This window comes from Manis pentadactyla, chromosome 11 (genome assembly GCF_030020395.1).
Source record: "Manis pentadactyla isolate mManPen7 chromosome 11, mManPen7.hap1, whole genome shotgun sequence".
Classification (NCBI taxonomy): Eukaryota; Metazoa; Chordata; class Mammalia; order Pholidota; family Manidae; genus Manis; species Manis pentadactyla.
This window is the reverse complement of record NC_080029.1, coordinates 112,184,471-112,205,842: the sequence shown is the minus strand read 5'-3', so window position 1 is coordinate 112,205,842 and position 21,372 is coordinate 112,184,471. Positions and strand designations below refer to the sequence as shown.

The 21,372-nt window shown below is 46.9% G+C and overlaps 1 protein-coding gene across 2 annotated transcripts in view; it reads left to right on the top strand.

Annotated features, from left to right (window-relative positions):
- The window catches only part of DAPK2 (death associated protein kinase 2), a 110,810-nt gene that overhangs the window by 6,996 nt on the left and 82,442 nt on the right, over positions 1 to 21,372 (top strand). The gene's annotated exons all lie outside the window — the stretch shown is intronic.

The following is a 21,372-nucleotide window of genomic DNA, read 5'->3' as shown; positions in this document are numbered from 1 at the left end:
GAGCTTCAAAGTGAGAGGGGCCTTATTCTGAGGAGAATGGGAGGCACAGTTGCTTCAAGTTCAGGGAGTGCTTGTTCTGGCTGGCTGGCTGGGAGAGGGAGTGACTGCAGAGAGGCTGGAAGGGGGGATGCCTCTGTCTGAGCTGGCTGCCACTGGCAGTCCAGGGCCTGGTGAGGGGTGGGAGGGGGACAGAGGCCCAGAGGCTGGAGGCTGTTCAGCTGGACGGTGCCTCTTCGTGGGAAGCTAGGTTCTCTTTGCCTCACATGCTTCTCTTGACCTTGGTGATGCCAGGGGGCCAGTGGCATCCTCAGCAGGAGATCCTGGCAGGCCCCTGCCAATGGCCTGTAACTGGGTGGCCTCACCTTGGCCATGTCCTATGTGTAGGGCTCTGTGCTAAGCACTCTGGGCACAAAGGTGAGCAAGACAGGGGCAGTCTGTGCCCTCCTGGAGCTCCAGGCTGGCAGTGTGGGTAGCCACACACATAACAAGGGTGGAATTGGATGGGACTACATCAGGGTGAGCTGAGAACTAAGTCAGGGTGGGAGCTCTGAGGAAGGAAGGAGAAGCAGGTCCCTGGGAAACCATCTGTTATTCCTTCTTAGTCCTGTCTCTTCCCCACTCTGTAATTCAGAGCTAGGAGAACTGGGCGAGACCACATGTTTTCTGGTCCTTCACCTGTAACAGGGAGTGAAGGTCGTTCTACCTCACAAGCATAATGTTGAACAGAAGAAGCCAGGCTCAAGAATCCATCCTGCATGATTCCATTTGCACAAAGTTCAACGCAGGTGAAATTGAATCAGTGATGCTGGAAGTCAGAATAGTGGTTATTCTTGGAGGACTAGTGCCTGGAAGGGGGCATGAGAGGGATTTTGGGGGGTAAGTATTATTCTTTCTTATCTTATGTTCATTTCATGAAGATACATCAAGCCACACATGTATATGTACATTTTGCTGTAGGCATGTTGTACCTTAACTAAAACCATGTACAGCTGACCCTTGAACAGTACAGGGGTCAGGGTCCCCACATAGTCGAAAATCCACATAGAACTTTTGACTTCTCAAAACATAACTACTAATAGCCTATTGTTGACCAGAATCCTTATTACTGTTAATGTAAAGAGTCGATTAGCACATATTTTGTGTGTTATAGGTATTACATACCATAGTCTTACAATAAAATTAACTAGAGAAAAGAAAAAGTTTTTTCAAATTGTTACAAATCTCAAAAAGCTTTTCCAATATATTTATCGTGAAAAAATCCACATATAAACCTGTGTTGTTCAAAGGTCACATGTATTAAGAAACAAGGAGTCTTTAATTCTATGCTATGTCCCGATCTGGTCTCTGAAGGATATATTTCTGATCCTTTGGAGGCCTTGATATGTGTATATCCTACAAATAAGAGAACATCTGTGAGAAAAGCTGCAAAATCCAGCTTTGGATCAGGCCAGCGCTGAGTGTAGGCAGACACCTGGCTGAGCTTATATTTTGACACCAGGCTGCTGGGGATGCTGGAGGTTGTCTGCTGTTCTGGGAAGCAATTGGAGAAATGCTGGCCTGCAGGCTCTGGCCTCTCCCAGTCTCAGTAGCTGCCATGGGCAGAGCAAGGGAATATCAGAACAGGGCTAATGAAGAGAAAAACCCATCCAACCTCTCATTTTATAGCTGAGGCTAAGACCAGAGAGGGGATGTAGCTTGCCCAAGGGCACATGGGGAACCGGCGACAGACCAATGGTGGTCTCGCTCCTAGTCTAGGGCTCTGGCCACCATACCATTCGGACCCACAAAGTGCAAACTTATTTTTTTCTTTATTTTGAATGCTTTTGGGGAGTGAGAGAGAATATATGGCAGAGTGGTCTTTTCTGTTTGACCATGAGGGTAGCTGGGCCAGAGTCAGGAGGGAAACCATTTGGGAGGGACTGATGTTCCCCTTGGGGAGCGTGCTGTGTGCACAAGGATACAAGGTGATTTAAGGTAAACAGCATATAATGATCAGTGGTTTATTCTTTCCTACACTTACATGACTTTCCTTAGGTTTCCTTTACTTAGATTATCAGATTACATTAACATAAAATCGTAAAATGCTACCATTGAACTGGATCTCAACAAGAATTTAGTACAAATCTCTGTTTAATAGACAAGGAAAGTGAGGCGATTTTTCCAAGATCACAGAGTAAGCAAAAAAAAGGAGGTAGAACTTAAAGAAGCTTTTCAAAAGCTACACTGTGCTGGTTTCATCAAACAGACCAAAATTTATCTATCTGTACATTCAACTTTTCCCACAGTCCCTGCCTCCCTCAAGGAGCCCGCCTCACCATTACCTGTACAGCCCCATCCCTCCCACCCAGGGGAAGACAGGGGCCATAAGGCCTGCTCCTCACACAAGGCTCATGTGCGTGAAACACCTGCAGAATCTCCTTTTGCAGGGACAGGAGCCCTGGGCCAGGGAAGGGACCACTGCTCTCAGGCCTCACCGTTCCTAAACAGGGCTGAGGAATTCCTGGGGCAGTCGTACTGACAGGGCTGGCAGGGTCTCCCAGTAGGATCCTCTGAGGTTAAGATGACCTGCCACACACTCAGCTTAGCCAGGGAAACCTCCTTTAGGGGAGAAACAAAACGGAAATGCGTAGAGCTCAGATTTCCCCGGGCTAGGTTCTATACCCGGTCTACCAGCAAAACACTGTAGAAACCAATAATAATAGGTGTTTGGGTTTACCTGTCTCAGTCCTTAAGAAAGGGTTTTTTTCCCCAACATGAACTCTAAGGCAAAGGGGACTTATTATTTCCTTTTAAATGAAAGAAAAATAGTATTAGAGAAGTAATGCATGGCAAATGCCATTAAGTTATGAGGAGTTAAAGTAGGGGTGGGTGAGTGGGGAGGCTGAGGGGCAAAAAAGGGGCACAAAAATTATCAATCATAATATAAGTTGGTTACAGGGAGTGTAGTACAGCATGGAGAATATAGCCACCGATTCTGTCACTGTGCTAGTTGGGGTGAGATTTAATAATGTGGGTAACTGCTGAATCACTGTGTTGAATACTTGAAACTAATATAAGATTGTATATCAATACTTTTTCAATTAAAAAAAAAAGAATTAAGGTAAAAGGTAGAACTCCGCCTAAGTCTGATGCCCATAGGTAGATGGGGATGATAATTTTCTTCTGTTGCCTTTCAGAACTTTTCTAAGCAAAGCAAGTGTGCATGTGGGCCCAGAGGGGATCACATGACCCTAGCAAGCTACAACTTGCTTTATTCACTTACTGAAATACACTGAATATCTTTTTGCTGCAGTGTTATATAGCTCTATGAGATTTATTTTGGATGAAAGCTTTTTAATAAAAATTTTAAGAAGATCGTTTAAATCAATAGATTAGTAGCCTTAACCCAGCAACTATTTTTACATCTGAGTCCTACCTTCTCATATTTCCATGGCTATTTCTCATGCCCGCACATGTGACCTCCTCTTTTATGACCACTTGGGGCACATCTGCTCAGTTGTGCTAGCATTTCTCCAAGTGCTGAGCCCTTGGGGCAGGGTGGGGAGGCCCAGGGAAGCAGGAGCTGTGCTGCCTCTGGGATCACCCAGGGACGGCATTAGGCCTGTCTCACGTTCGTTGGTATTGGACTGTCAACTCTTTGAAGGCTGTCAACAGAAGTCCACATCTGTTTTCCTATTTTGAATACATTGCAGCACCAAGACAGAGGCCAGAGGTCTCCAAACTTCTGTGACTTCTCTTTGCTCTCACCGTTCCCTCGATCTTAGAAAAATTAAACATTTCCTTCAAGATCCAGACCAAATGCTGTGTCCCCAGCAAAGGCAAAGCCTGTCCTCGTCCACCCCATCCTTCCCTACCCACTTCTGTGGATTTAATGACCGCATTTCTACTAAGTGCTAATGTCATCACACCTCATGTTACATAGAAGGGTTCACCTGGGTATCTTCCCTGCTGGACTGAGGGTCCCTCCAGGCTGGGCCTCTGCTTAGTTCATCTTTTATCCTTCTACTGCCCCACCCACCATAGCATCTAGTTCACGCCTTTTATACTTGTTAGTGTTCAACTCCCACAGGCACCTATCAGTTAACTGCAGAGCTGTCTGGAATCTTCCTTGGGTTAACTGTGAGGCAGAAAATCTCAGCCGAGCCTCTGGAATCCATGAACTTCCAAGATCCTAAATACAAAGTGGGAAGCAAAACACAAAAATTACCTCCATTTCCTGGACACATATTATTGTATTTAATCCTTGTAACCCCCTGGGAAGCAGTTATTATTCCCGTTCTCCAGATGAGGAAACAGTCTCTAAAATATTAAGTAACTGGTTCAAGAAATACAGACCTGCCCTATGAAGGAGAATCAAGTGGGAAATTTCCCACCATGCAACATAGCAAATCTCAGGGCAAGTCAGAAATTAAAGCCAGAAACTTCTCTGGGCAGAGCCCTGTCTGCCGCCCTGGCCTGGGATTTTTGTGCCTCTCTGCTCACACACATGCTTATATTTCCTGATGCTGGAAAATGAAAGTGACCCACATATGTTAAGAATCTTCTGCCCTCATGTCAGTGTCTATGCCAAGTACTTCCCGTCATTCTAGAACAAAATGAGCTGGAGCACATTCCCACTTCACAGATGTGGAAACCGAGGCTAGAGAAGTTTCACAGTGGCCTCTTCAAGCCAGAGGCTTCCTTGCCACCACCAACAAGCGTGTCTGTGCCAGGCCCAGGAAGCTCTCAGCTTGCTGTTGGTGGCAAGGAAGCCTTTTGGGCCACAGCTGTGCCCTAGATAAGCCAGCGGTTTGCACAGGTGTGTGTCGATGTTAATGGGCACGTCTGTACTCTATCTAGGTTATTATCACTGTCCCACGACTCTTCCAGGCCTGACGGATCTAGGAGACTTAGGGCTCAGGCCTTGTACCAGAATCGCTTAAGGCTCAGGCAGGGCACAGGAGTGCTGTCCTCAAAAGCTAGTGAAATGGGAAAATGGAGCAGGCGGTGAGCTAATGGGGGGAACCCCCAAAACATGTGTCAGTTGTTGGGAGGAGGAAGCTCTCACCCTGGTTAGGGCAGCTCCCCAGAGTCCAGGCCAGGAGATGGCGGGTACACACCTCGGGGTAAGGGCTCTGCTGCAAACTGAGGAGCAGCAGGCCTGGGCTTGGGCAGGAGGGCACGTGCAGAGGCCTGAAGGGATGCAGCTCCCAGGAGGACAGGGGACTGCAGAGGACCCTGGATGACAGAGGCCATGGACAAGGGAGGGAGGGAGGCGCTTTTATCACCCATTGTTAGGGAAACAAAGCACAGAGCCACTCAAACAAAGTGGCTGCATTGCTCACGCTTCAGTCAGGAGCTGGCACACAGGCAAATCCTTGGCCCTGAGGAATTAGTCTCTTTGAGCTCGATTTGCATTACGAAAGGAAGTATGTGGGGGAATGAAACCATTATGTACCTCTATCCTTGGTATGCACCTTCTTTTCTACTTATTTGCCACCAGTATGTACATTTTGTGTTGTGTTGTAATTAAAAATTTTTTGTTCTAAAAATATTTCAAATTTAATTGAAAAACTCTCAAAGTAACTGAACTCCCATATGCCCTTTATCCAGACAGACCAATTTTTTAAATTAAGGTATCATTGATGTACACTCTTATAAAGGTTTCACATGAAAAACATTGTGGTTACTACAGTCACCCATGTTATCAAGTCTCCCCCACAGTCCATTGCAATCACTGTCCATCAGTGTAGTAAGATGCCACAGAGTCACTACTTGTCTTCTCTGTGCTACACTGTCTTCCCTGTGACACCCCCCACACCATGTGTGCCAATCATAATGCCCTTCAATCCCCTTCTCCTTCCTTCCCCACCCACCCTCCCCCACCCTTCCTCTTTGGTAACCACTAGTCCCTTTTTGGAGTCGATGAGTTGCTGCTGTTTTGTTCCTTCAGTTTTGCCTCGTTGTTATACTCCAGAAATGAGGAAAACCATCTGGTACTTGTCTTTCTCTGCCTTGCTTATTTCACTGAGCAAATACCCTCTAGCTCCATCCATGTTGTTGCAAATGGCAGGATTTGTTTTCTTCTTATGGCTGAATAATATTCCATTGTGTATATGTACCACATCTTCTTTATCCATTCATCTACTGATGGACAGTTAGGTTGCTTCCATTTCTTGGCTACTGTAAATAGTGCTGTGATAAACATAAGGGGGTATATGTCATTTTGAATCTGAGGAGTTGTGTCTTTGGGTAAATTCCAAGGAGTGGGATTCCTAGGTCAAATGGTATTTCTATTTTTAGTTTTTTGAGGAACCTCCATATTGCTTTCCACAATGCAGACAGACCAATTTTTAACATTTTGTCACTTCCCCCTCTCTTGTCCTGCTCTTCTCCCCTCTTTCTCCCTTCTCCCTCCTTTCTATCTATGTATTATTGTTTCTGAGCTATCTGAGAGTAGGTTGCAAACACTATACCTCTTTATCCCTTAATACTTCACTTGCATCTCCCCATTTGTGTTCTTTATAGCAGCGTTTCTCCTGCAGAACGCAATCCAGTGCAGATCATGCATTGTGTTTCATTGTCACATGTCCAGTCTTCTTTAATCTGCAGCAGTGCCCAGCCTTTCACTGACTTTCCTGATGCTGATGTTGTTGAAGAATACTGGCCTTTTTTTTTTTTAAGATAGATACAGTCCCTATACTTTTGTTAGCTTCGTAATATTTGGTGATACAGACATTCCCAGTTTATTTAGCTTTCCCCTGTTGTTTCTCATTACTAAAAATAAATGTTTCTGTGAACATATTTGTTTAATTTCCTCTCTCTGCATCATTTCTGCTGGCTGTATTCCCCGAGGTGGAATGCCAGGTTAAAGGTTAGGACTGATTTATATCATGGTTGAAACTAGAAATAGTGAACTAGTTTGCCAGGTCAACAGCATGTGCTTATTTCCTTTTGGCTTTGCCAACACTCTTTCATTGTTTTTTGTGTATTTTTGGTCTCTTAAGAGTTTTGTAAAGATACTTTTATGTTTTTGCTGTGGAGAAATTTAAAGTGGTTGAAGTCTTCTGTGATTCACCCTTAATTCCAAACCTTGTTCTCTCTGCTACTTTACCTTTTTCCATGGTGTTTACCTTTCATTTCATTGTGTGCTGATGTTTTCATGGAAAATTTGAAATGATGATAGCGGCACAAGGCAGGTAAGGCAAATATTATAGTAATTCCCACTTTATGAGTGATGAAAATGAGGCCCAGAAAAAATTTACCTGCCGCAGCCCAGTCAGACCAGCCAGACGCAGAGCTCTTCTCTATAGACCAGTGGTGATGCCTCGCTCCCCCAGGAGGTAGAGGGGGCACTAGGTCTCTGGGGGGCCCAAGAACTCCAGCAGAGGGTCCCACTTCTTTGTACTTTTAGAAGCAGACTGGAAGGGCTCTTTGAGAAAGCTTTCAGAGAGAGTGCTATTAGGAGAGGGGGTTATACGGGGAGAGGGTTGCCTTAAGGGCAAAGGGGAGGGCTTGGCTCCTTCCTGTTGCTGGGGAACAGCAGTGAGGCTAGGAGCCAGGGCCAGTGGTAGGAGTGAGGGCCTGAGGTACGCATCACCTCAGCTGTAGTGAAGCACCTTGGGGCTCTGGAAGTGCAGGTGAGAGCTCGTGGGACAGCCTGAAGCTTCCAGGGCCTCCCACAGAGGCGATGGCTGTGGCCTTCAGAGTCTCTCTTCTGGAGATTGCCCAGACCCCAGAGCAGCCTTCAACAGGCTTTAGAGCCCAAGAACTCCAACTGCAGGGGCGCCTACACTGACTAATCCAGGGATGCAGAATGTTAGCCCTACAGCCAGATCTGGTCTGCCACCATGTTGAGTGGTCCTGGAGCTAAGAATGGGTTTTACAGATAAATATTCTCAATAGATCTGATGGTAGGTAACACTAACTTTGGGTCCCAATTCTGCAAAATGTTGTCTGCTCTGCCGTCTGCCCCAGTTCCATTCTTCTCATTGGAAGACCTATATTACAACAAACAAACAAAACAAAACACTCAATTTTTGTATTTTGAATTTCATCAGTTAAAAATTTATGGAAATTTCATTTTCTCCCTTGGTGTATAAATACCTACACAGTATCTTTAATCTTGCTTCTTGACCCATAATGCCTAAAATATTTATCATCTGGCCTTTTGCAAAAAAATGTGTGCCTACTCCTGATCTACTTCAGTAGGGTTTACTCTTTCAGCAACAGAACTTCTAAAAAGTGGATTATTATGGGGTGGGGATGGGATGTAAGCCAATCAAAGTGAAAGTGCAGTTATGGAAAAGGAGGGAGGCGGGGTGAGCGGAGACCCTCCAGCTCTCGGAGAACCTCTGAGAAGCCTGCTTTCAGAACCACTGGCCACCCGGGTCAATCCTGTCTTCTCTGGAGTGTTCGGGTGAGAAGAAGGGATCGGAGCCTGGGCGTTAGGATTTGAGTATCTCCTCTAAACCTGGCCCTGTCCTAGGCACAGGGGTTACATTAGCTCACTTAATCCTCTTGCCGCCCTCTGGAGTGGTGGCCATTTCTTCCATTTGAATCTGAGGAAGCTGGAGCTTAGAGATCTTACAAACTTGCCGAGGAAAGTGTCAGAGCAGGCATTTAGACCCGTGACTTCTGACTCCTGGTGCGGTGCTCTCTTTGAGGTGCCAAAATGCCTAGGATTTTCTTTCTGCCTGTGTCCGTCAGGTCCCCTCCAGAGAACAAGCAAGGGGGTTGATACAGCTGTTTAGTGTTCTTGGTGGATTGCTGGGGAATCTGGGAGAGCCCAGTTGTCCTGTCTAATTCACTTGCAGGCTGGCCCTGCCTCCCTGCTCACCCCCGGGCCCTGCCTGCCGCATTGGTCCTGAGACCTCAGGATCCTAATCTTGAATCTTGAGCTGCTAGCCCCTATGGGCCACAGGACTCGGAGGGTGATGAGGTATCCTTCCCTCCTGGGGTGAGGTTTCTTTGGCCCCCTGGGGAGAGGGCCCACCAGGTGAAGAGGAGAACTGAGCTGCACCCTTCCCCTGGGGCCGAGAGAGGAGACAGGGCAGCAGAGAGAGGTGCAGCTGAGGGACGCTGCCAGGAGGCTGGTGAGTCCCGGCCTGGCATGATGGCTCCAGGCCCTGGCGTCACCGGCCCAGGTTCGATCCAGGCTCTGCAGCTGTGAGCTGTCGGCAGCTTACGCTTCTCCATCGCACGGTGGCCTCCTCTTGCAGGGCTGTTGAAACACCACATGTGGAATCTGAGTCTCTTCATGTTTTCCAGCTTTCTGAGGTCCTGTCCTTGAATGTTCAAATAAGGATAACAAGCATTCCATTCCAGGGCAATAGGAAGTCCCACTCCCGACCCAGCCTTTCTAGGTCTCCCCAGGGAGCACTCACACCCTCCTTCCTGCTCAGGCCCTTGACTCAAGGACCCCTTCCTCCTTCAGCCTTCCGCAGCCCCCCTGTGACTGCCTCAGGCGTGGACTCAGGCAGGTTTCAGAGAGCCTTCCTTGCCACTGAGCCTGGCTGCAGGGTAAACTGAGTTTCGTATAAGCCTTGACAGTAATGAGAGGAATTTCTCCACAGAGAAGGCTCAAAGTGGGGTGACAGACACCTTTGTTCCTTTGACTCCTGACCTTTTACGTGATGCTGCGGTCTTCCATGACCCTGCCCCAGACCCCACATCTGCTACCATTCTTTAAACTTACTACCCAAGGGAGACCCCCCTTTTCACATATAGGCAGTTTAGCTCCGTGTTGCAACCTCTCCCTGTGTGGGCCCTGGGCCTCTTTTTCTAGAACCAAAAACTTTTTAAAGTTTTCCTAAACAAAAAACCTCCTCCCACCCCCCTGGTGAGTCTTTGGCCTCCCTGAGCACATGGTTACAGCTCTGAGCAGCTTTCAAATAACACTTTTCCCATTCCTGTTACATATGTAAAGGGCATAGCCTGGCTTGTGGGAAGCATCTAGCAAATGGTCATACGTAGGATATCATTGTGCTAACAGCTCTATGTTCAGTTGTTTTGAAGAGCTCGTGAGGAGGAGCTGGGTTGGACTGCTTCTCCTCTGTTGCCTCATTTGATTGTGAGACTCCCCACTGGGGTAGGAAGGCAGGTGGGAAATCAGTGTCCCCACAGATAAGGAAGCACATGTGCAAAGAACCAGTCCCTACCCTTAAGGGCAGGGAGACCAGATGGAGTAGACGTTAAGACCATGCATCCACAGGAGTTGGCAACCACAGGTCCAATAGCAATTTTGAAAACAATCCTCAGAGATAGAGATTGTATAAAGCACCAGCAGAGCCAGCCCATTCTGCAGTATTTCCAGAGTGTGGGGGCCTGGCATTCTTTCTGATGTCTCTTCTGAATCCTGACATAGGATCCTTCCTGGGGTTCACATGTGTCTCTGAGAATATACCAGCTCCTTGCTGATCAGGAAGCACGACCAGGTCCTGGCAGGGTTTGGTGTGTCTCTTCTACCTTCCCACAACCCCTGTGGATACCCGTGTCATTAGCGCCTGCTCCCACTGACTTCTGTACCTCCCCTTGACAAAAAGCTACCATAAAGTGGCTTGAGGTCAGTGAGCTTTCTGATCCCAAGATCTGGAGGTCATTGCATTTTATCTTCCAGTGCCTTTCACAGTTACAGGCACAGTTATGCATGATAAATACCCAGATGAGTTCTGGGTCCCAGGGTCTCTATGTCTTTGCACTCTGACCCTGGTCAAATTTTTCCTCTTCTCTGGTCCTCAGTCCCTTTTTTTTTCATTCAAGTATGGCTATCTCTGTGGCCTGGCACAGCCAGAAAATATTTTGGGAGGTGGGAGCCGAGTGAAGCACTGAAGAATGGGTGGAGTTTGGTTAGGCTGAGCAGGGAGGGTGGGCATTCCAGGTACAGACAGATTTAAGTCTTCCAAATGGACAGAAAAATGTAAGGTATGTTTGGGGAGGGGTCCCCCAGAAACTGGGTGACAGATTCTTGTAGGGAAGCAGTGAGCAAGCCCAGAGGATGGACAAAAGTCTAAGCTAGCCATTAAAGTTTTTTTTTTAATGACTAATGATATACAATCTTATTAAGGTTTCACATGAGCAACACTGTGGTTACTATATTCACCCATATTATCAAGCCCCCCCACGCTCCATTGCAGTCACTGTCCCTCAGTGTAGTAAGATGCTAGAGAGTCACTACTTGTCTTCTCTGTGCTACACTGTCTTCCCCGTGACCCCCCTACATTATGTGTGTTAATCATAATGCCCCTTAATCCCCTTCTTCTTCCCTCCCCACCCCCTTTCTTTTGATAACTGCTAGTCTCTTCTTGGAGTCTGTGAGTCTGCTGCTGTTTTGTTCCTTCAGTTTTGCTTTGTTGTTATACTCCAGAAATGAGGGAAATCATTGGTACTTGTCTTTCTCTGCCTGGATTATTTCACTGAGCATAATACCCTCTAGCTTCATCCATGTTGTTGCAAATGGTAGGATTTGTTTTCTTCTTATGGCTGAATAATATTCCTTTGTGTATATGTACCACATCTTTTCTATCCATTCATCTACTGATGGACACTTAGCTTTCTTCCTTGTCTTGACTATTATAAATAGTGCTGTGATAAACATAGGGGTGTGTGTATCTTTTTGAATCTGGGATCTTGTTTTCTTCAGGTAAATTACTAGGAGTGGAATTCCTGGGTCAAGTGGTATATCTATTTTTAGTGTTCTGAGGAACCTCCATATTGCTTTCCACAATGGTTGAACTAATTTACATTCCCACCAGCACTGTAGGAGGGTTCTCCTTTCTCTGCATCCTTACCAGCATTTGTTGTTCCTTGTCTTTTGGAAATTATTGGCCATCCTAACTGGTGTGAGGTGATATCTCATTGTAGTTTTGATTTGCATTTCCCTGATAATTAGCCATGTGAAGCATCTTTTCATGTGCCTGTTGGCCATCTGAATTTCTTCTTTGGAGAAGTGTCTGTTCATGTCCTCTGCCCACTTTTTAATTGGGTTATTTGCTTTTTGGGTATTGAGGTGTGTGAGTTCTTTATATATTTTGGATGCTAATCTCTTATTGGATGTGTCATTTATGAATATATTCTCCCACACTGTAGGATACCTTTTTGTTCTACTGATGGTGTCCTTTGCAGTACAGAGGTTTTTGGTTTGATGTAGTCCCATTTGTTCATTTTTACTTTTGTTTCACTTGCCTGAAGAGATGTGTTCATGAAGGAGTTGCTCATGTTTATATTCAAGAGGTTTTTGACTATATTTTCATCTAAGAGTTTTATGGTTTCATGACTTACATTCAGGTCTTTGATCCATTTTGAGTTTATTTGTGTATGGAGTTAGACAATAATCCAGTTTCATTCTCTTACATGTAGCTGTTCAGTTTTGCCAACACCATCTGTTGAAGAGGCTGTCATTTCCCCATTGTATATCCATGACTCCTTTATCATATATTAATTGACCATATATGGTTGGGTTTATATCTGGGCTATCTAGTCTGTTCCACTGGTCTATGGGTCTGTTCTTGTGCCAGTACCAAATTGTCTTGATTACTGTGGCTTTGCAGTAGAGCTTGAAGTTGAGGAGTGTAATCCCCCCAGCTTTATTCTTCCTTCTCAGGATTGCTTTGGCTATTTGGAGTCTTTTATGGTTCCATATGAATTTTAGAACTATTTGTTCTAGTTAGTTGAAGAATGCTGTTGGTATTTTGATAGGGATTGCATTGAATCTGTAGATTACTTTAGGCAGGATGGCCATTTTGACAAGATTAGTTCTTCCTATCCATGAGTAATAAATGGGATGTATTTCCATTTATTGGTGTCTTCTTTGATTTCTCTCAGGAGTGTCTTGTAGTTTTCAGGGTATAGGTCTTTCACCTCCTTGGTTAGGTTTATTCCTAGATATTTCATTCTTTTTGATGCAGTTGTTTTCCTGATTTCTCTTTCTGCTAGTTCTTCCTTAGTATATAGGAATGCAACAGATTTCTGTGTATTAATTTCGTATCCTGCAACTTTGCTGAGTTCAGTTATTAGTTCTAGTAGTTTTGGGGTGGATTCTTTAGGGTTTTTTATGTACAATATCATGTCATCTGCAAACAGTGCCAGTTTAACTTTTTCCTTACCAATCTGGATACCTTCTATTTCTTTGTGTTGGCTGATTCCTGTCTAGCCATTAAAGTTTTAATAGTATTGGTCATAGGGGATAGGGGAGGAGAGGAGGAAAAGGGAGTAATTGGATTATTTAATTGTGGTTCCTTATACTTTCCTATATCTTCTCAAAAACATTTAACATGTATTTCTTATGTTATATAGAACAAATGCCTTTTAAAATATTTCATGCTCATGTGTTTGGACTTTGTACTGGTTTTATGCTGCAAGAAAGGTTAATGGTGTTGGATGTAGAAAGGCTTCTGGGAGTCAGGGCAAGGAGAAGTGAATTGTTATAGAGAATGTGAGGTGATGAGCTGGAAGGTCCACAGGGGAGGCTTCACTGTCTTCTACTGTTCACACAGAAGGAAAGGACTCAGTAAGGATGAGTTAGTTAGGATGGCAGCAGCTAGAAGGAAAGGTAAAGAGATGGTCAGGATTCCATACCGGTACCTACAGTGACTCTCCCATCTCTTTTGCCAGAAAAATTCTGGAAGATACTACAATGGGTTTGGAAAAGTCATTTATCATCATACCACTAGACTTCAGACTGGAAGGCCCCCCAGATACCATCTGTCTAGCCCCTTCAGTGCATTGTGAGCTCTTTATAGTAATTAAAAATTTTAAGTAGTCTGTACTTCACAGAAGTATTCACCATATATGAGTCCTTCTTTCCTGGGCATTAAAAAAAAAATGCCTTGACTTTCAAAAAGTCCACTCTTTAGGAGACTTGTCTGTTGGGTGAAGTGAAGTATGCTTGTATGTACTATAGCTCACTTCCTTATATAGGAAGCTCTTCCTAAATAAGGCTTTCCAAAAATAAGTCTGAGAAACCTTTGCTAATGCTTTGAAGAAGACGGCCATTAACTAAGAACAGAACTTAAACTGTGTAACTGTTAATAATTGCAGGTTCTCATTTAGTAATAACAGTGTTGCACAGTTTTTGTTGTCTGCAAGGTTTCCCAACAGCCAGCACCTAGAGCATTGCCACAATTAGCTGGACCTTGCTGATATTAACTGGCATTTGGATGGTTACATTTGTAAAACTGGACTCTATGACCACAGGTCTATGTCTCTAATGTATTGAACTTCCGTTTTGTTGCCACCTTAGTTTAGTCTTTGCAGTGTATGTGCTTCCAGGCCAGTGTCTCAGCCATATCTTCCCTGTAGTCCATCTGATACAGAGTCAGAATAAGTGGCTGACAGATTAAATTGAAGGATGTGGCTAACTTAGTCCCATGGCTTTGCCCACTCTACCAACCTACTTACCCCTCAATACTTCCTAATCTTTCTCCACTCCAGCTGCTCTGTCCAAGCCTTTTTGTAAGATATTCTTTTCCTCTTGAGCACCCTCTCTGTTATCTTTCTTTCAGTAGTTCTACTCAGCCCTTCTACGAAATAGCCCTTCAGTGAAACAGCTCCTCTCCCTCTGAAGCCTTCCCATGGGTACCTCTCCCAGCCTCATCCATCTCTCCAGTTTCAAGGACCCATAGCCTTTGGAGTCTGTGCTTCAGACATAATTATTCGGAAGTAGAAGGTTTTCTGGAGGTTTATTCTATATCCCATGCCAGGCTGTGAGTCCCTAAAGGACAGGGGCTAAGCTTTATCTTCCTTCGTGTCCCTGTCACCTAGCGCAAGGCAGGATCCACAGGAGGCGTTCAACCAACACAGCCGGTGCAACCACAGCCTGTACTCAAGCATCGCTGAGCCCCCAGAGGGTTGAATTTGCATCTACAAGCCCAGGAGAAGATAGAAATGTAGGAGCATCATTTTCATCCCAGTCCTGCTCACACGACCTTCTTTGTTTTCTTGCCTGGAGGGGGCAGAGCAAATAACAGGCCAAGTGTGTGGAGCTGTTTGACATCCCAGCAGCTGTACAGAATGCTCACTTGTTCTCCCTTTTGTGTGCCAGAATTACCCCACAGCATAGCTTCCTCCTGCACTGGGGTTAGCCTAGTGGCCTCGGCCTTGCTCCTCTTTCTTCAGGAAGTGGCTGAGCCTGATTCTGGGAACCCAAGTGGAGTTTCTAGTCCCAGGGTGAGAAGATGTCAGGGCTTCCTTTAGCAGGCAGGGACCATTTCAACTACGGAGATGAAGAGAAGTCCTGTTGCTGTGGAAGTTCCAGATCAGGGTTGTGGCTTTCTTGAAGCTGAAAATAAGAGGAATAGAAAGTCTCATCTGCGACATCTGAGCCATCAAGCCATGGCCTTGGAATAGAAAACTTGCTTCAAGTCCCCTCTGGCTGCTGCTGTGTTGCGTGGTCTCGGGCAAGGCACTTTCTGTCTCTGGGCTGCGCAGCATTTTGGTTGTGCAAATGCAGCCTGAACACAGGGCTCCTCCTTCCTGGTCCTTTATTTTCTCTACTATTCCATAGAAACATGGCAGGCACTTGGTACCACACCAAGTAACCTGTCCCTTTTGATGTATTCCTTTTAGTACCCAAGGTGCTCTCCAGAAAGGGGACTTTCTTCCAGAGCTTGCTGTCAGAGATTTGCCCCCAGACCATAATTCTCCTGTATTTTCTGCCTATGGATATTTCCTTGGGCCTAGGTGACAGTCCATTTCTGCATAGAGGTCCTTCCCAAAAATGGTAGGCAGAGTGGTGCTGCTTTGGTAGAGCAAGTAATGCCTTCCCACAGCTGTGCTCACTAAAAACTCATCATACGAACAGCTGGTGAGGGAATGAATGAATTCCAGCAAGAGGCAAGAGACTTGATGATGCCATTGTGTCATGGATCATCACTGTGGAGACCAGAGCACTCCTGGGAAGACCCCTCTGTGAAACTGACCGCCTCAGGGCAGTCCTTGCCCAGTTTCCGGGCCTGCTGAAATGCACTGTGTCCCCGGCTGCCATCTCAGCTGTTGCTCCATGTTGATGCCCTCACCGAGACCATGCAACGAGAGCACGGGTGGTATGGGAGCAAAGGGCTCCAGGCTTCGGTTCTGTGGCTGTATGTGCTTGGGCAAGTCATTTCCTTCATGGGGCCTCAGTTTCCCCATATCTGACATTTAAGTGTCTCTGTCACTAGCCTCCCAGACTTTATGACTGTGATGCCTCCTTGCTGGGTGGAGGCCACCTGCTCAGTTAGGTGCTATGGCCCATGGCACAGTAAAGCCTCTGGTGTCACTGGGCTGCTGCTGAGATTAGATAGGGACGCTTGGCGCTGAGTCTGTGCTCAGGGCCTGTTTTAGCAACACGGCTAGTAAATATTGACTCTGTGGCACAAAAAGGCAAAGCAGAGATGACTGTGCTAACTCACTCATAGGACAGAAGTTCACTAAGCCCTGATAACCAGGTGTAGTTACGCAATGTGTGGTCTGCCGCTAGCAAATAAGTTGTTTAGAGGTGGGGAGAATGGAGCACAGGGCAAGGAGGCCTCCATGGGTAATCCTCGGCCGCTTTCCTGTGGGCACTGGCCGGTCTGCTTGTTCATCTGGTCATTTTTAAATGAATAGGTACTTACATTCTGAGGCATATAGAGAAAAGACTGCAAGGAAATACACCAAAACATTGACCGTGACATTCTCTATAGATGACAAAATTGCCACTGATTAGGTTTTTTCATAGACTTTTTCTCTTTTCCACAACATCTAAAATGACCACATATTACTTTTATAATCAGAAAAGAGCAATGTATTGGAAATAAAGTATTTTTCTTTGAGGAGTCTGAAGGAATTTCAGGATCTTCTGAGTACTTCAGACCTCTGTGCTCTGCCTCCTGGACATTGTGCAGTAACACAGCCATCTACCGAAAAGTCCATTGCTCTTCTGAATAAACCCTGATCTGAGTATGTTTATGTACTGATTTGTACCCATAAATGCACAATGTGGTGGGAAAAAATTCCAGTCACTTAAGATTTCAGGATTTTTTTCCCTAAGTAAACAAACACTTACTCCTTCGAGTGCCTTCCATTTGCCGGCCTTGCACCACAGTGGCCAGACCTGGCTTGGCCCAGAATTGGGCAAGTCTGAGATAGGGCACTCTGAGCAAGTGGGTACACGTGAGCTGGAGGTAAGAAGGTAAGAGGACCCAGGTGCAAAGGAGAGAAGAGGCCTTAGGATTTGAAGCATGTGTGAGTTAAATTATAATAATAATTACTGTTCATTAAGTACCAGTCATATACCAAGGAGCCTTCCATAAATAGTACTAATCCTTACAAAACTTTGTGTGATAGACATTAGTTACCATTTTGGGGTGGGGAGACCAGGGCTGGGAGAGTCACCTCTCCAGTCAGCAGCAGGTCCTGGATTCAAACCCACGTCTGCCTGATTGCAAAGCATTTGCTCTTCCCACCATACCAGGCAGTCTCTCCAGTGATTTAAGATTTTGCCCTGGAAAACGTAAACCTCCAAAGGGAGCCCGAGCTGACGACACGGCGCGTATAGCCTCCATCCGGGACTGAAGGGCTTTGGAGGAAGAGGCAGCCCCAAGGGTAAAGCTTGGGTAAGGAGTAAGGGTCTTGGTGTGTCTGCCCTGTTTGGCTCTGGGGCAACCCAGTGGTTCAGTGGGGCTGTGAGAACCGTGGGACAGGTGGAGTGCGGGGTGTAGCATCAAGGCCTGTGGGAGAGGAGAAAGATCTGTGGGTCTTCTTTGTACTTGGGTAGTTAAAACAACGAGTAAAGGAGTCTTATAGTTACTTTGTTTTTTAGCTGGGTAAGTAGAGCTAATATCTGAGTCTGGGCAGCGATTGCCTCTTGGGGTTCACAGGTCCTGTCCCCACAGCCTTTGGGACTGGCCAGGAGCCTCACTTCCCTGCCCACCTGCCTGCCAATCTCTGCTTGCACACTAGCTGGAGAAAGCTTTGTCTGGCCCCTCACTGGGGAAGGCCTGCCTTCCGAGAATGAAGGCCTCCGAATTGGATTTCAACAGTTAAAGTTGGTTTCCAGTTATTTTATTTTCTTGGGAGAAAGGGTGTGTGTTTTGGGGGAGGGGCTGAATTGCGGTGTGTGGTCTTTTTAAAAAACTTTTTTTTTTGATTGAAGCCTCACAGTACCCATTATGGAAATGGCTTATATTGTGGTTCTCCCGACATGTGGCTAGAATATTTTAGTTTCCTGGCAAAGCCATACAGGACTTTGAGATCTGATGGAGAAGGTCCTGGAGTTACTGTAAGTGAAGGGAGAGTGGCACTTGTACTCTCTGCCTGGCCCGGGGGTCTGTGTTCCTCAGAGGCCCACACCATGTAAATGGCTGATTTTTGATATAATGATCATCATAATAAGCACCTGCATTTGTACAGAACTGGTTTCCAAAGCACTTTGCTTACATTATCTCATTTGATTCTCATGGCTACATTTCTAGATGGGCGGCTCAATTAACCCTCTTATAGAAGAGAAGACTGAGGTTCAGAGAGGGTAAGTGACCTGGTCACACAGCTAGGGAGAGGCAGTGTCAGAAGTTGGACCAAAGTTTCCTGACTTCAGACCAGGAAAGGCAGGGAGGTTTGCACCCAGTTGAAGATGTGGACCTGCTGCTGTCCTGGAATGCAGGCTGTCTGGGCACAGGGAGATGCCAGGATCCAAGACCTCTCTGTGACGGCCCTGGGCCCTGCAGAGCCAGCCTCCATGGAAGACAGGACGGCCCTTGAGGTGCAGTTTGGGGGTACATGAGGGGCTTTGCCTCATGGTCTTCTGTGGCTGCTGTCTCTGTTGGTCTTACAATTACTCTGTGAGGCAGCAGGGTAGATAGATGGTATTAACCCCATTTTACAGATGGGAAAACTGATGTTTCAAGAGGTTGGGTGGCTCAGTCAACACATTTGTTTGTTATTCACAAAATGAATCTGTATCGAGTGCCTGTTGGAGGTACAGAGGGGACTGAGGCCACAGCTAGTGACAGGCGAAGGAGGAACTTGAAGGCAAGTAAGAAGAGGGAGCACACTGGGTGCTCGGCAGCTCTCTGCTGAGCGAGAGCCCTCGAGCACAGCCCTCAGGGGGTAGATCTCTGTATCTGCCACTGCGGTGAGAACAAGGCGGGCTCAGGCCAATGTTCCAGAGAAACTTTTATTCCTGTAAATAATGATGATGATACTTGCTACCATTTACTGTGGTCCTGTTGTACAGCAGAGCACAGCCATAGAAATGTGCTACTTCTAATTGTCATAGTAACCCTCTGAGGCAGCAATTACTTATCCCACTTTAGTGATGAGAAAACTGAGGCTCAGGGAGGTCAATTACTCATATTCCAAGTCATCCTGGACTTAAAATCCAGGTCCGCTTGACTCTGAAGCCAGAACACTTTCCACCGAGCCGTACTGCCCTTTGTGACGGTGAGCTCTGAGGAGGATGTTAGAGTGGGAGGGGGCCGGTTACTTTTGGGGAGCTCATGGATAAAGAGGCAAGGTGTGGCGTGGCTGTGGTGGGCGGTGGGCAAGAGCGTTACTCTAAACAGAGAATCTTTAGGGGGCTGTGAGCCCTGCCAGTGGCCCCCGAGCCTGATGAGAGAGCAGGGCAGGGCAGGGCAGGGTGGGCGTCTTGTTCCGTTAGTGGCCCCTGCGTGCAGCTGGCCTGAGGTCCTCAGGAGCCAGAGGCTGCTTTGTCTCCTTGGACACCCTCCCTGGAGGATCCCCCTACCGCAGGTCTCATGACCCCTGTTACCCAAAGAGCAGTGGCATCTCCCAGAACTCCTAGAACCCCCAGCCTCCTTCCCCACTCCCCTTCCCTGTTCTGCTGGCTTCCTGGGGCTGCCACATCAGATCATCATCAGCTAGGTGGTTTAAATCAACAGGCATGTATTCTCTCACAGTTATGGAGACCGGAAGTTCAGGAGCAAGGTGCCAGCAGGGCTGGTTCCTTGGGAGGCTCTGAGGGCGGGCCGGTTCCGTGCCGCTCACCCAGTCCCTGGTGGCTGCCGGTAGCCCCGGCCTTGCAGGTGCACCCCTCCATCTCTGCTCTGACCTCGCACGGCCTCCTCCCCTGTGTGATCTCCCTCTGCCTCATTCCTATAGGGACCTGTCATTGGTTTTAGGGCCCACCCAGCTACTCCGGGGAGATCTCCTCTCAAGATCCTTACATCAGTTTATCCCCAAAGACTCTTTCTCCAAGCATGGTCATATTCACAGCTTCTGGGGTGAGGGCATGGGCATATCTTTGGGGGACATGTTTCAGCCCACTCTTCCTGCTTTCCCTTTGTCCTCCTGGAGTTGCCTGAGACCTCTGGGGTCAGTTCTGTCACTGCAGGCTGGGCCCTGTGCTGATGCAGCCGACTCCCCAAGCAGCCCCTGAGTCTTACAGTCAAGGGGGTTTTGGCCCCCCATAGATCAGATAGGAGCCTCTTCTGTGAAGAGCTCATAGAGCTCTGGGGTTAGCCAATTTTGAACTTCAGAGCAGTAATTCCCACCTGGAACATGCCGTCCTTGTCCTTCATGGCACAGGCAGGAAAGAGGGTGTCCTTGGCATGGCAGGGCCCTTTGGGGCAGCCAAGCCATTTGTCTCCTGCCAGACTGCAGCTGGACAGGTCCCTGCCCACACGGTACCCTCTCCTGCCACCTCACCCTGACTTACCACTCTGGCCAGATGGCCTGCATCCTTCCTGCCTGCCTCCTCTTAGAGTTCTTTCCTCTGTGACTCTAGCTTGTGTGGCAGTTTTGCTCTCCTCCTTCAGTAGTGGCATGTCTTGTTTTTGATCCTGAGGGAACGGATCAATTTTTTCAATTAGATGTAAGCTTCCCTACGGCACCTTGTGTATGGCCTTTGGTAAATACCCATCTGTGCCCCGTTGGCTACTCCCCTGGCATGGAAGTGTTCATGGACTCTGATCTCACCCAGGGCCTGGGGTCTCCTTCAGAGACTTGAGGGCTGTTGGGACAATCATACAATGTTCAACCTGAAAGGGACCTTCAAGAGTATCAAATGGGCCAGTGCTGGTTTTCCAGAAGAAAAATGAAAAATGACTTGTTCCTAAATTATCGGGTAGCTTTATCCCAGCGGCCCTCAGATCTCTGGAGGGTCATGTCTGCTGATGGCAGGGCCTTGGACGAACATGAAGGTTTTCCCCAGGCCTGAGGCAGGGTCAGAGGACCCCCTCCTCCACTTCATCCCCAGCACTGCTGCCTCCTCAGGAACTATTCCTGAAAACCCAAACCTCAGGAAGGACCTGCTTCAAGATGACGCCGCTTCTAAAGAGTCAGGTTTTCTGGGATGTGGGAAGGCCATCTTGGAACCAGGTTAGAGGAAAACAAAGCAATGAACACTTGATCCCTGTCACTGCAAGTGAGGCCACAAGCAGTGGAGCCTCCTGGCCCAGAACCCTGGCTGTAGGGTGT